The sequence below is a fragment of the Bubalus bubalis genome, chromosome 6, assembly GCF_019923935.1.
Source record: "Bubalus bubalis isolate 160015118507 breed Murrah chromosome 6, NDDB_SH_1, whole genome shotgun sequence".
Classification (NCBI taxonomy): domain Eukaryota; kingdom Metazoa; phylum Chordata; class Mammalia; order Artiodactyla; family Bovidae; genus Bubalus; species Bubalus bubalis.
In genome coordinates this window covers 59,743,435-59,755,565 of record NC_059162.1, presented here as the reverse complement: position 1 = coordinate 59,755,565, position 12,131 = coordinate 59,743,435, and the positions used below count along the sequence as shown (strand labels likewise).

General features: G+C 34.2%; 1 protein-coding gene across 4 annotated transcripts in view; it reads left to right on the top strand.

The window, feature by feature from the left end:
* Positions 1–12,131, top strand: part of PRKACB (protein kinase cAMP-activated catalytic subunit beta) — a 148,700-nt gene that overhangs the window by 60,622 nt on the left and 75,947 nt on the right. The gene's annotated exons all lie outside the window — the stretch shown is intronic.

Here is a 12,131-nt window from a genome sequence, read left to right as displayed (position 1 = left end):
GACAATGAAAACACGATGACCCAAAACTTAAGGGATTCAGCAAAAGCAGTTCTAAGAGGAAAGTTTATAGCAATACAGTAATTCATTAAGAAACAAGAAAAGCATTGAATAGACAACCTAACTCTACATCTAAAGCAGCTGGAAAAAGAAGAACAAAAAAATCCCAAAGTCAGCAGAAGGAAAGAAATCATAAAGATTAGAGCAGAAATAAATGAAAAACAAAAAAAAAAGAATACCTAAGATTAACAGATAGCAAAGATTAATAAAACTAAAAGCTGTTTCCATGAGAAGATAAACAAAATTAACAAACCACTAGTCAGACTCATCAAGAAAAAAAAAGGAGAAAGATCAAATCAACAAAATTAGAAATGAAAAAGGAGAGGTTACAACAGAAAACACAGAAGTATAATGGACCATAAGAGAATATGAGGCAACCTAGAGGACAATCTAGAGGAAATGGACAGATTCTTAAAATAGGTCAGCCTCCCAAGACTGAACTGGGAAGGAAATAGAAATTATGAACAACCCAGTTACAAACACTGAAATCGAAACAGTGATCAAAAATCTCCCAAAAAAACAAAAGGCCAGGGCCAGATGGCTTCCCAGGGAAATTCTATCAAACATTTAGAGAAGAGCTAATGCCTATTTTTCTGAAACTCTTCCAAAAAATTGCAGAGGAAGGAACATCTCCAAACTCATTCTATGAGGCCACCATCACCCTGATAACAAACCAGACAAAGACAACACAAAAAAAGAAAACTGCAGGCCAATATCACTGATGAACATAGACGCAAAAATCCTTAACAAAATTCTAGCAAGCAGAATTCAGCGACACATTAAAAAGCTCATATACCATGGTCAAGTCAGGTTTATTCCAAGGATGCAAGGATTCTTCAATATATACAAATCAATCAATGTGATACATCATATTAGCAAATTCAAAGATAAAAACCATATGATCATCTCAGTAGATGCAGGAAAGGCCTTCAACAGAATTCAGCATCCATTTATGATAAAAACACTTCAAAAATGGGCATAGAAGGAACCTACCTCAACATAGTAAGGCCATATATGAAAAGCCCACAGCAAACATTGTTCTCAGTGGTGAAAAACTGAAAACGTTCCCTCTGAGATCAGGAACAAGACAAGGGTGTCCAGTCTCACCACTATTATTCAACATAGTTTAGGAAGCCCTAGCTATGGCAATTAGAGAAGAAAAAGAAATAAAAGGAGTCCATATCAGAAAAGAAGAAGTAAAACTCTCACTGTTTGCAGATGACATGGTACTATAAATAGAAACCCAACAGAAACTATCAGAAAATTACTAGAGCTAATCAGTGAATTCAGCAAAGTTGCAGGATACAAGGTCAATACACAGAAATCACTTGCATTCCTATATACTAACAATGAAAAATCAGAGAAATTAAGGAATCAATCCCATTCATCATTGCAACAAAAAGAATAGAATACCTAGGAATAAACCTACCTAAGGAGACAAAAGACTGTATACAGAAAAATGATAAGACACTGATGAAAGAAATCAAAGATGACATAAACAGATGGAGAGATATTCCATGTTCCTGTGTGGGAAGAAACAACATTGTGAAAATGACTGCACTACCAAATGCAGTCTACAGACTCAACGTGATTCCTATCAAATTACCAATGGCATTTTTCACAGAACTAGAACAAAAAATTTCACAGTTCACATGGAAACACAAAAGATCCCGAATAGCCAAAGCAGTCTTGAGAAAGAAGAATGGAGCTGGAGGAATCAACTTTCTTGACTTTGGTCTATACTACAAAGCTATAGTCATCAAGACGGTATGGTACTGGCACAAAAACAGAAATATAGACCAATGGAACAAGATAGAGAACCCTGAGATAAACCCACGCACTTATGGGTACCTTATTTTTGACAAAGGAGACAAGAATATGCAATGAGGCAAAGACAGCAGCTTCAATAAGTGGTGCTGGGAAAACTGGACAGCTGTGTGCAAAAGAATGAAATTAGAACACTACCTAACATCACACACAAAGATAAACTCAAAATGGATTAAAGATCTGCATGTAAGACCAGAAACTATAAAACTCTTAGAGGAAAACATAGGTAGAACACTCGATGACATAAAGCAAGATCTTCTATGACCCACCTCCTACAGTAATGGAAATAAAAACAACAATAAACAAGTGGGACCTAATTAAACTTAAAAGCTTTTGCAAAGCAAAGGAAACTACAAACAAGGTGAAAAGACAGCCCTCATTATGGGAGAAAATAATAGCAAGGGAAGCAACTGACAAAGAATTAATTTCCAAAATATATAGCAAGCTCATACAACTCAATACCAGAAAAGCAAACAATCCAATCAAACAGTGGGAAAGGGACCCGAAGAGAAATTTCTCCAAAGAAGACCTGCAGATGGCTAACAAGCCCATGAAAAGATGCTCAGCATCACTCATTATTATAGAAATGCAAATTAAAACTACAATGAGATACCATCTCACACCAGTCAGAACAGCCATCATCAAAAAATCTACAAACAATAAATGCTGAAGAGGATGCAAAGAAAAGGGAACACTCTTGCATTTCTGGTGGGAATGTAAACTGAAACAGCCACTATGGAGGATGGTATAGAGATTCCTTAAAAAGCTAGGAATAAAACCACCATATGACCCAGCAATCCCACTCCTAGGCTTATACCCTGAGGAAATCAAAATTGAAAAAGACACATGTACCCCAGTGTTCATTGCAGCACTATTTACAACAGCTAGAACAGGGGAGCAACCTAGATGTCCATTGACAGATGAATGGATAAAAAAGCTGTGGTACATACATACAATGAAGTACTGCTGCTGCTGCTAAGGCGCTTCAGTCGTGTCCGACTCTGTGCTACCCCATAGACGGCAGCCCACCAGGCTCCCCCGTCCCTGGGATTCTCCAGGCAAGAACACTGGAGTGGGTTGCCATTTCCTTTTCCAATGCATGAAAGTGAAGTCGCTCAGTTGTGTCCGACTCTTCGCGACCCCATGGACTTCAGCCTACCAGGCTCCTCCGTCCATGGGATTTTCCAGGCAAGAGTAGTGGAGTGGGATGCCATTGCCTTCTCCACAATGAAGTACTACTCAGCCATAAAAAGGAACACATTTGAGTCAGTTCTAACAAGGTGGATGAACCTAGAGCCTATTACACAGAGTGAAGTATACTGACATATATATGGAATCTAGAAAGATGGTACTAATGAACTTATTTTCAGGGCAACAGTGGAGAAACATAGAGAACAGACCATGGACACGAGGGTAGGGGAGGAGGGAGAACAGGACATATGTGGAGAGAGTAACATGGAAATGTACAATACCATATGTAAAATAGATAGCCTGTGGGAATTTGCTGTATGACTTAGGGAGCTCAAACAGGGACTCTGGCAGGATGAAGGTTGGGATGAAGAGGGAGATGGGAGGGAGGTTCAGGAGGGAGAGGATATGAGTGTACCTATGGCTCATTTTTGTTGATGTATGACAGAAAACCACAAAATTCTGTAAAACAATAATCTTTCAATTAAAATTTTTTTAATGCTAAATGACTAATTTTTTTCAGTATTCAGAGAAGACATGTTTAAATTCTGTAGTATAATTTTCTGGTACATGGTGTGCTTTGTTTTCTTTTTTATGTTAGTGTTTTGTTTGTTTGTTTGTTTGTTTATTTATTTTAATTTTATTTTATTTTTTAAACTTTACATAATTGTATTAGTTTTGCCAAAAACTTTCCTCCTTTTCAAAACTGGTCAATTATTAGCAAATGGTCTGAGAGACATGATTTAGTTGTTGAATAGAGCATTATCTTTGGTAATCAACATATAATCTGCTTGGGTTGGAGATTCATTCGTATTATACAGTATATTTTCTAGTTCTGATTGTGCAAAATAGCGATTCATACCACTCCACTCCCACGTTTCCAGGGTAGAATATTGTCATATACATTATTACACGTGTATAATTACATGGATAATATATAATTACATGTATAATACATTATTACATGTATATGACAATATTATTATGACTAACAATACATTATTACATGTATACATGCAACATTTATTTACTATCTGTCAGGCATCATTCTAGGCACATTGCATATATTAGTTTATGTAATGCTTTAAAAAAAAAACCAATAAAATAGATTTTATTATTATTAACATCTTACAGATGAAGAGACTGAAATACATTGAGGTAAAGTAGTTTTCTCAAGGTAACATAACTAACAAGATAAAATCTGAACCCAGACAGTCTGAATCCAGGGCCCATATTCTTGATCACTGTTCTGTAAAATCTTTCTGTAAGTTTATAAGAAAAATGCAGCCATCATTACAGTTCAGCTTTAGAACATTTTCATTACTGCCAACAGTTCTTTTGTACTCTTTTGCAATCAATTGCACTTTCACCTCAGCCTCAGACAAACACTGATCATGGGCTTCCCTCATAACCCAGTTGGTAAAGAATCCGCCTGCAATGCGGGAGACCCCAGTTCAATTCCTGTGAAGATCTGCTGGAGAAGGGATAGGCTACCCCCTCCAGTATTCTTGGGCTTTCCTTGTGGCTCAGCTGGCAAGGAATCTGCCTGCAATGCGAGAGATGTGGGTTTGATCCCTGGTTGGAAGATCCCCTGGAGAAGGGAAAGGCTATCCACTCCAGTATTCTGGCCTGGAGAATTCCATGGACTGTATAGTCCATAGGGTCCCAAAGAGTCAGACACAACTGAGCGACTTTCACTTTCATGGATTTCCTTTTCTGACTGTTTTATAAAACTGGAATTAGACAGTATATATAATCTATTGTTTCTGGTTTCTTGAACTTATAATAATGCTTTTGAGGTTTGTCCATGTTATGGAATATATCAATAGTTGGTTCCTTTTTATTTATGATACTGTGTTGTGTGGATATAACATCTGTTTATCTGTTTTTCTGTTTATCTGTTCAGCAACTGATGAACATTAGGACTGTTTTCAGTTTGGGGTTTATTTGGATAGTGTTGCTGTATCTATCTGCATGCAAGACTGGGTGGACATATGCTTTCATTCCTCTTGTGTTGATATCTAGAAGCATTACTGGGTTATATGGTAAATTTATGTTTCTCTTTTTAAGAAAATTCTGAATTATTTTTCTAAGAAGCTTAATATTTTATATTCCCATCAACAATGTTAGGAGGGTTACAGTTTCTTCACATTATTATTAAAAACACTTGGTATCATCAGTCATTTTTGTTTTAGCTATTCTGTTGTGTGTGAATTAGCAGTTAATTATGGTTTCAGTTTGTATTTTTCCAAGGATTCATGATCATGAGCATTTTTTCATGTTCTTATAAACCACTGGTGTATCTACTTTGGAAAAATATATATTCAAATCTGTTGCCCAATTGAGGGTGTTTTTTCCTATTTCAACTCTTTAAAGTTCTTTATAAATTCTGAACACAAGTTCTTTGCCAAATAGATAACTTGCAATTATTTTCTCCTCATTGGTAGCATGTCTTAAAGTTGTGGTGCACAGGCTTAGTTGCTCTGAGGCATGTGGGACACAGTTCCCTGACCAGGGATCGAATCTACATCCCCTGCATTGCAAGGCAGATTCTTAACCACTGGCCCATCAGGGAAATCCCCTTGTCATCTTCTTAAAAGATATCCTTGAAGAGCAAAAGTTTGTAATTTTAATGAAGTACAGTTTATAATTTTTTCTCTTGATGGTACTGTTGGTACCAAATATTAAGAAATCTTTATCCAAAAAAAAAAAAAATCTGTCTCTAACCCAAGGTAATAGAGATATTTTTTCTATGCTTTCATTTGGAAATTCATTTTTTGAGTTGTTTTGTATATGGTGTGAGGTATGGAGTGGAGTTTGGGGTTTTGTTTTTATTTTTCTTTTTTTTACTCACATAGATATCCAATTTTTACTGCATTTGTTGAAAATACTTTTTTCTCCATTAGTCATCTTGGTACCTTTTATCAAAAGTCAATTGACCATAAATGGAGGGATTCACTTTTGAATTTTCAATGTTTTCCAAGTGATCAATATATATCTGTGCTATGCTGATATCACTGTCTTCGTTACTGTAACTTTAAACAATGTTTTGAAATCAAAAAGTGTAGGTCCTCAAGCTTTGTTTTTCCAAAAATTTTTGGCTGTTCTGGGTCCTTTACATTTGCATATAAATTTTAATGTCAGCCTGTCAGTTTCTAAAGACCTGCTGGGATTTTCATAGACATTTCATTCAGTCTGTGGATTAATTTGTGGAGAATCCTCTCTTAAAAATACTGAGTCTTACAACCTATGAAAATGAAATAACTATTTATTTAGAAGTTCTTTAATTTCTGTGAAATGTTTTCTTTTTAATTTTTTTTTTAGTGAACAAGTCATGTTAAAGTGGATTCCTGAATAGTTTTTTTCTGTTAATACCATTGTGAATGGAGCTGTTCTTTTAATTTCATTTTTGGATTATTTGTTCCTAGTATATTAAAATACTATTGATTTTTATATATTGTATCCTGTGATATCGATTACCTTATTTATTAGTTCTTTATAGATTCTAAAGAATTTTATACATATAGAATAATGTTATCCACAAAAACAGACAGTTTTCTTTCTTGTCTATTTGTATACCTTTATTATTTTTTTTCTTTAATATCTTTTTAAAATATCTTTTTCTTACCCTGTTGTACTGGGTAGAACCTTTAGTACAAAGTTGCATAGAAGTGGTGAGTTCAGACATCTTTGCTTTATTCCCGTTCTTAGGAAAAACATTCCATCTTTCACATTTATCTTTCTTTATATATAATCTAAGTCATAGGGTTCCCCTCCCCACCTCACCCCCACACTCACCCTTTATCAGCTTGAGGAAATTCCCTTCTAGTCACAGTTTGTTGAGAGGTTTTATCACAGGTATTGGATTTTGTGGAATGATTCTGCTATATACAATGAGATGTTATGTAGTTTTGTCTTTTATTCTATTATTATTTTATTCTATTCCATTAATTAATTTTCAGTATTGAAACAACCTTGTCTTCCTGGGATAAATCCTATATGGCCCTGGTGTATAGTCTTGTTTATATACTGCTGAATTAGGTTTGCTAAGTTTTTTCTTTTGATCTTTGTCTAGTTTTGGCATAAGGTCTCATAGAATAAGTTGGGAAGAGTTAGATTCTCCTTTATATTCTAAAAAAGTTTGGGTCAGGTTGGTATTATAGCTCTGAATGTTTCATAGAATTCCCCAGTAAAGCCATCTAGACCCAAGCTTTTCTTTGTGCGAAAATGTTTAATTACTGACAGTATTTTTATTTGTTTCTGGGTATTTTTATATTTTCTATTTCTTCTTGAGTTAGTTTTGGTAATTTGTTTCTTTCTGTGAATTTGTTCAGTTTGTCTAAATTATATAGTTTGCATAAAGTTGTTTATAGTATCCTCTTATAATCCTTTTAATTTCTCTGGCATCAATGGTGGTGTCATCTTTTCATTCCTGACCTTGGTAATTAAGTATTTTGTCTTGTTTTGTTTTATCTTTATTTTGGTCAGTCTAGGTAAAAGTTTATCAGTAAGACTTTTGGTCTCTTCATTTTCTCTGTTGTTTTTATGTTCCATTTCATTGAATTTTACTGTGATCTTTTTGGTTTTGGTTTAATTTGCTCACTCTAAGTTTCTTAAAGTGGAAGCTTAAATTGATTTGAGACCTTTCTTTTTTTTTTAATACAGGGGTTTAAAGTTGTGAATTTCCTTTTAAGCTATGCTTTATCTATATCCTAAGCACGTTGATTTCTTGTAGGTTTTTTCCATTCAGTTCAAAATATTTTCTAATTCCAAACATATATATATATATACACACACACACGCCATGTGTGTGTGTGTATTTCTGATTTCCTTTTAGATTTCTTTGTTATTTAAATCCAGTGTTGGTATTTCCAAAATTACTGTCGTTGATTCCTAATTTAATTCTGCTATAATGAAAGATCATATTTTCCATTCCAATTATTTTGAGATTTGTTATATTGCTTAGCATATGATTAAATGGAGAATTTTCATGTCTACCTGAAAAGAATGTATTCTGCTGATGTTAGAAGCTGTGTTTTATAAATGTCATTTTAATTATATAATTCGTTTTCTATATTCCATTGATTCTTTTTTTTCCATGAATTATTGAGAGGAATATTTAAATTTTCAACTGTAATTGTGGAATTACTCTGTTCTCCTTTCGATTCTGTCATTTTTGTTTTAGCATTTTGGAGACTCTTGTTCAGTGCATATACATTTTTAATTGTTAAATCTCCCAGAATTATTGGCCCTTTATTATGAAATTTCCTTTTTTTTTTTTTAACTTTAATAATATTTCTTGTCTTGAAGTCTATTTTGTCTGATACTGATACACGTATACCATCTGTCTTACGGTTACTCTTTATATGGTATATCTTTTTCTCTCCTACCTGCATCCTGTTTTTATATTAAAATCTAAAGTGTAACCATTGTAGACAGCATATATATCTTTTTTATACACTCTGATAATTTCTGCCTTTGATCTGTTTATTCCATTCACATTTAATGTAGTTACTGATATGATTGCATTTACATCTTCCATTGTGTTGTTTGTTTTCTATATGTCTTAGGGCTTTTTGTATTATTGGTCCTCTCTTCCTTCTTTTGTGTTAAACAGATACTTGTAGGGGGCCATTTTAATTCCTCTCTGATTTTTAAACTATATTTTTAAAAAACATTTTCTTAATAGTTGATTTAGGGGTTAAATTATGCATTTTGTCTTATCAGAATCTACCTAATTGGCTTAATTCTAGGAAAATATAGCTACTTTGATCCAATATAGCTCCATTTCTTCTCCAATATTGTATTAATGACTAATTCTAGTAAAATATTGACTTAATTCTAGTAAAATATAGCTGTGTGCTGTGCTTAGTCGCTCAGTCGTGTCCAATTCTTAGGACCCCATAAACTGTAGCCTGCCAGGCTTCTCTGTCAATGGGATTCTCCGGGCAAGAATACTAGAATGGGTTACCATTTCCTTCTCCAAGTAAAATATAGCTACTTTGATGCAGTATAGCTCCATTTTGTGGAGCTATAGTATTGACTTATTCTAGTAAAATATAGTTACTATATTATATGTAATATTAATAATTAATAAATATTAATAATATGTAATAATATGTATATTATATGATCCAGTATAGCTCCATTTCTTCTCCAGCTTTGTGTTATTATTTTCACATGTTGCATTTATATTTTTATGAACCTAGAAATGCAGTGTTACAATGATTGCTTCATACAATTGTAAGATCTTTAAAGAAATTAAGAAAGATAAATGTGTTTATATAGTTTTTTACTTATATATTTACCATTTCTAGTACTCCTTATTTCTTCCTGTCAATTTGAGTATTGTCCAGTGTCTTCTCCTTTCATCTGGGACAACTTCTGTTACCTATTTCTGCTAATAACACATATCTTCAATTGTTGTTTATCTGGAAATATCTTTATTTCACCTTTGTTTTTGTAAGATAGTGTTACTGAATAAAGAATTGTAAAAAGGTTTTTTCTTTTAGCACCTTGAATATGTTATTCCACTGCCTTGCGGCCTCTCTCATTTTTGTGAAGAAGTCAGCATTAATCATGTTGCTTTCCCTTGTATATGGTTAGTCATTTTATCTTGCTGCTTTCAAGATGTTTTCTTTGTCTTTTAACAACTTGAATATGAGGTGTCTCTGTATGAATTTCTTTGTGCTTACCATACTTGGCATTGTTTGAACTTCTTGAATTAAAGGTTAAAGTTTTTCATCAGATTGGGACATTGTCAACCATTATTTCTGCAAATATTTTTTCTTTGCCCTTTATCGCTCTCCTTCTAAGCTTCTTATTACATGTATGCTGATACTGTTTATATCCTACAGGATTCTGAGGCTCTGTTCATTTTTTTTTTTTTTCGTGTTTTTTGTTCTCTGTATTCTTCAGACTGGATAATCTCTATTGATTTATCTTCAAGTTCTGACTGAGTCTGAGTCTTTTGACCTCAACCTGTTCTTGGGCTTAAGGAGTGAGTTTTAAAGTCTGAGTTATTGTACTTTCCAAGTCTATAACTTTTATATTTTAAATAGTTTCTCTTTCTATATTGGAATTCTCCTTGTTGTGTCATTGCCATCATATTTTCCTTTAATTCTTTAAATATAATTTCCTTTTATTCTTTTGACATATTTATAATAGCTGTTTTGAAGTCTTGTCTGCTAAATCCTATATCTGGGCCCATTCAGAGACATTTTCTATCTTTTTTCCTTCATTATGTATTACATAATGTTTTTGTCAGAATTTTGACTTTTTAAAATAATATTTCAGAGCAACTCTGCTCTCTGATTATTTTTTCTTACTTGAGGATTGTTTTTATTTATATTGTTTTGTTTTAATACCTTTCTTGGTTGTAATCTATGGACTGTTTTTGCCATATTGTCCAGCTGCTGATTTCTTTACTAAGGATTACACTGTGTCTGCAGAAGTTGAGTTATTATTCAGTGATTAATCAGAGGTTGTGCACAAACACCATGATCCAGTCTATGCTGATGGGGCTGTTTGTGTGTTAAAGAGCATATTCAATATTCAGGCAGTTTTCAAGTCTTCTGCAGTGAGTTTTAAAGCTTGGGTTACCCCAATGTTCATCGCAGCACTGTTTATAATATCCAGGACATGGAAGCAACCTAGATGTCCATCAGCAGATGAATGGATAAGAAAGCTGTGGTACATATACACAATGGAGTATTACTCAGCCATTAAAAAGAATACATTTGAATCAGTTCTAATGAAGTGGATAAAACTGGAGCCTATTATACAGAGTAAAGTAAGCCAGAAAGAAAAACACCAATACAGTATACTAACGCATATATATGGAATTTAGAAAGATGGTAAGGATAACCCTGTATGCGAGACAGCAAAAGATGTATAGAACAGTCTTTTGGACTCTGTGGGAGAGGGAGAGGGTGGGATGATTTGGGAGAATGGCGTTGAAACATGTATAATATCATATATGAAATGAATTGCCAGTCCAGGTTCAATGCATGATACTGGATGCTTGGGGCTGGTGCACTGGGATGACCCAGAGGGATGGTACGGGGAGGGAGTGGGGTTCGGGATGGGGAACACGTGTATACCTGTGGTGGATTCATGTTGATGTATGCCAAAACCAATACAATATTGTAAAGTAATTAACCCCCAATTAAAATAAATAAATTTATATTAAAAAATAATAAATAAAAATAAAGCTTGGGTTATTGTACTTTCAAGTCTGTATCAGCTTAAACTTCCCTTTGGGCCCTCTTGGATCTCTCCTATGGAATAGTTTCCTTGCCAACCTGGGATATATGAAAAGCTTATCTGGGCCTTCTTTGCCTCTCTTGTTTACATTTTTTATATTCACTTTTTTGCTAGACCATCTGTCTACTTGTCACCCCTACTAAGGCCACAATTTCAGACTAGCAAAGCTGGATACTTTCCCTGCTCATTCCCTACAGTTGCTTTTTTTTTTTTAATAGACAGTATCACTTATATGGGTTTTTTTGGCTGCTTCTCCAAATCATGTCAACCCTCTCTGGCAGTAAAGCTCCTGCTTGTCATGGAGCCACACCCTGCACTGACTGAGCTGTGGGGGAACAGGAGCAGCACTAAACAAGAACACCACAGACTCCCACTGTGCTCATGCAGAATTTAGCAGTTTTCCGTGAAGAAATGCTTCTCAGATTGTTGTTTGTGATTATTAGATGTCCAGGACCATGAAGTTATTGCTTTTGATAATTTTGTCCAACTTCATAATTATTTCTTAGAAGATTTGCTGACTTACCTATTCTGTCATCACTAGAAGTCCTGTCTCCCTGGTAACTTTTAAAATGGCATGTTCACTTAAAAAGGAACCATTCTATAGAGCCTTTGTACCATGTTGGTACAAATTTTCAGTCTCTGGAAATCAGAACAGTTGTTAACCATACTATCCACCTTGCTGTACAATCTGTTATCTTAATCCTGTTTAAGGGATTTTATATTTCAACAATAATTTTTAGTAACTTTTTTGTGTACTCCCCTCTTTTGAAAACCATATAAGTGGCATCTGACTC